Source organism: Cupressus sempervirens, chromosome 3, assembly GCF_028749045.1.
Source record: "Cupressus sempervirens isolate cs-2001-9-10 chromosome 3, ASM2874904v1, whole genome shotgun sequence".
Taxonomy (NCBI): Eukaryota; Viridiplantae; Streptophyta; class Pinopsida; order Cupressales; family Cupressaceae; genus Cupressus; species Cupressus sempervirens.
The window spans coordinates 1,051,281,251-1,051,285,543 of NC_143120.1; positions in this window are offsets into that span (position 1 = coordinate 1,051,281,251).

Genomic DNA, 4,293 nt, shown 5'->3' on the forward strand with positions numbered 1-4,293 from the left:
GTGATGAAAGCAAAGATGATATGAGAAAATTATTATGAATTTTATCTTGGATATGTATTGCATTTTTTGTATGTGCACGTTAATCTTTTGCAGGAAAATGGTGAGTCAGCAATAGAAGAAGTCAACATTAAAGATAAAGTGTTGATAAGGAAGTGGTTGATTGTTTTGAATTCATGATGATTCCATGACCTTTCAGTTATTAGTTGTTGTTGTGGGCTGAGTCAAGGTGGTTGTAAATCATTATGGAGTAGACCTAGAAGCCATGAAATCCTGAATTCATATGCAAACGAAGCGCAACCTATTCATATATTAAATAATGTCATGTGTTATCAATCTTGTCATATCCCTGGCATTGGAGGATCCTAGATTTTAGGAGTTCTATTTTATGTTAGTGTTATAAATAAGTTGGAAGTTTAGATTTTAGTGTTAAGAGGAATTAGTAGGAAACTCTCTTCTAATCTAGTAGTAGAGATAAATACAATTTTGTTTTTCCAATATGTACTTGTGAAATGCTCATGAATGAAATTTTATATTTACAATTCTTAATCTTTGAGTTGTTGTTTATTCATTATTCTATGGGGGCCCACATGGGAGGTGAATGTAATTTTTAGTCAGGTAGAGATTAGTCTTTCATTCCATAGAATAGAAGCATATGTTTTAGAGCTTTGTTGCTCCTGCAAACATATGTTAACATAATTGTTGGTTGTTTCTTGCAACATAAGTAAATAGTTTAGTTTCATGTTTCTAACTTGATTTTAAGTGTTAGGTTAAGTTTCCATTTCATTTCCTCGCTTAGTTTCTATTCCATCATTTTGTTGTAAGACCATAATAACATGTCAGGTGAATTAGAATATATACTTTGTAGGTATCATTTCAAGTTTACATTCCTTGGTCGATAATTTAATGAGTTCAGTATGACATTCTAGTACATTACTTGGCACTGATTATATGTAGAGCCCATGTAAAAAGGGTGTCTAATCCTTAGATATAGAGTCATTATATTGAACAACCGATCTCTTCTTTAACTTCTCGTTCGCTTTGAAAGAATACTAATAGGCATCCTCAACTAAAGCAATATTCAACATATCAATCTCATCTTGAATATTAAATCTCAAACCATTAATATATCTAGCCACCTTCTCCTTAGACAGTTCTTTATGTCTAGATTGAATCTCCAACTTGTAATACTCCTTTGTATAATCTTTCACAATCATATCTTTCTACTTCAGATTCTTCAACTTCTTAAACAAATCCAGTTCATAATCAATAGGAATGAACTTAGACTTCAGTTTAGTCACCATCAATCTCCATCTAGTGATCTTCATTTCACCTTCCTCCTCTCTATCTCACTTCAATTCTTTCCACCATAAAGAAGCATGTCCTTTCAACTTCATTTGTGCCAACCTCACTCTGAGAAAACCTTCAATATCCTCTAACTCAAAGTAGTGTTCCAATTCACCAATCCAATCAATTAGATCTTTAAGATTCAAAGTACTTGAAAAATTAAAAACCTCCATCTTACGCTCCAACTTCAATTGAGATCTAGGTCCATCAAATTCACTCGCCCTATTTCCCATAGGTCTCTCAACTCGATCAGTTTTACCTTCACCACTCGATCCAACAACCTCAAAGTCTTCATAAGTTTTCTCATAACAATATTTGGTACACATATACTGAGGTACACCACCTATATCACTTATGATCTCAGTGATCATGTCACTCTTCATTAGCGCCATCTCAAATATGAATTCTACTTTGATCTTCTATGGGATCCTCTATTCCACAACATCAAAAATATTTTCAATCGCCCTAGTGTCCAATTGTTTCGAAGACATCTTCCAAGATCTTTGCAAACCCTCTACAACAAATCAACCAGATCCAACCTCCACTCTAGTACCACTTGATGCATTGCAAGGCTGGAGAATCCCCAAAGGAGATATCCTAGCCCACACGGTGGAATATAAACAATAACATAGAGGTTTAGATCCACACAATGCCAATTCTCAAATAAGATTTAATCCAACATGCCCGACTATAAGGCCTTCCAGGTTACAACCAAATACATCAACAATTACAATAAAAGTTCAACAAGATTTCACAATATCCAAACCACTAGCTAGCCTAGATTTGAAACCTGGTAGTGAACTCCAAGAAGAATCTAAATTCGTGCTTGCAAGCTACCAAGCAACCTCCTTGTTTCCCAAGCCAACACCTAGCTACTAGCTCTACTCAAAATTCACTCCTCTTAGCTACTCCTCCATGTTGGATGAATGATAATGACTCTAGACACCACAAGACCCTCTACTTATACTAAACCAAGCCATAGGTCACCCTAGCCAATTACATTAATTAAATACACCCACATCAAATATACCCATCAAGCCACAAGTCAACTTTTAACAGAGATTAAATACATACCATAAATTAAATACTTAGAAGGACAAGCCCCAAGTTTATAATGTATAACTAACTCATAAGACCACATAATAATATGTTCACTTATACATAGGTCCATGTGCCAACCAACTATCTAAATCCAAGAGTGCACACATCCACTCCCTCATATCGAAGCTCACAAATACAATCTCCAAAACCCATCTAGTAAATAGGAACACATTACCAATAACCACTAAAATGGATTTAACTCCAAGATGATGACTCCAAACATCACACACACTTAAGGAGAGGGTCCCCAATATACCTCGAACAAATCCCCAACTGTGCGAATCATAACTCCATAAACTCAAGCATGAAGCCCCTACATACAGGATTGTTGAATTTCCTAGGATTCTCTTACATCTGGTGTACTTGTAATTTTAAGAACTTCATAAAAAGAATTAGGTCAAAATGCTTCAAGGTTTGAAAGTTATGACAATTTCAAGTTGTTTAGAGACCTCTTGGAACATTTCAAAGTTAGGTTTGAGGTACTAAAAAACCTCATACAAGACTAAAAAAGCTCACAAATACAATCTCCAAAACTCATCTAGTAAATAGGAACACATTACCAATATCCACTAAAATGGATTTAACTCCAAGATGATGACTCCCAAAATCACACACACTTAAGGAGAGGGTCCCCAATATGCCTCGAATAAATCACCAATTGTGCAAATCATAACTCCATAAACTTGAGCATGAAGCCCCTGCATACAGGATTGTTGAATTTCTTAGGATTCCCCTATGTCAGGTGTACTTGTAATTTTAAGAACTCCATAAAAAGAATTAGGTCAATACTCTTCATGGTTTGAAAGTTATGACAATTTTAAGTTGTTTAGAGATCTCTTGGAACATTTCAAAGTTAGGTTTAAGGTACTAAAAAACCTCATACGAGCCTAAAAAATGGGGAACAAAAGAACTTGGTCCATAGGAATATATAGCACTCAAAGAGCTTTCTGAAAATGTAAATAGTTCATCAATCAGAGTTCCAGATCAAAAGTTACGCCTCTCAAAAGTTGGACTATCATTTCTGGAATCTTCAAATTATGCACCAACTTCTAATGTGCCTTCTAGAACCTTCTCCTTTGGAAGTGGACACCAATGACATATTCTAAAGTTTATTCCTAACTCTAAACCTAATTCAAGTTACTTAAGGTCATTTCTTGCAATGTAAAGGCAGTTTTAGTGGAGTTTGGGAGAAGGTAATATGAGAAGAATTTTTCTCCAGCATCAGATTATGGTGTTAGCCCATAGGGCATATAGTTGAGCCTATTTTTGATATAATGAACGTAATAGCATATCATTTCTGATAATAAAATTCTCCTTTCCTGTTGTGTTCACTTTGTCTTGGGTTGTGCCCTTATCATATATTGTTCAACTTCAAATACTAAATATCTCCATCATTGATTAACAAATAAAAAGATAATTATTAGTCCCGCCTATCTATAGGCGGAGACTATTGTTTTCGCATGGACTTTTAACTATTTCTTTGCATTGAAAATTTTGGCATCCAAAAAATTAAAACTGATTTCCAATGTTCGTATAGACTCTAACGAACTAATTTATTATTTTTGATTTTTTTGAATATTTCTTCTTTTTTTGATTGGCCAGGGATATTTTTGCCAGTGGTTTTTTGTTTTTTCCACTTTAGAAATTCTAAAAAAATTCAACGTGCAATCAAGTGCGAGCACGATAACTTAGTTACCTTTTTTGGGTCTTCATTAATAATTGTCAAGGTAAAGTCTTCCACCAACGGAAAAGTAGGCCCTTTTGCTCCAATCAGATCACTAATTAAGGGCTCTAATCCAAAATACATGGCCTTTCTACAGCTAAATAAATATATTTCACTACCCCTTT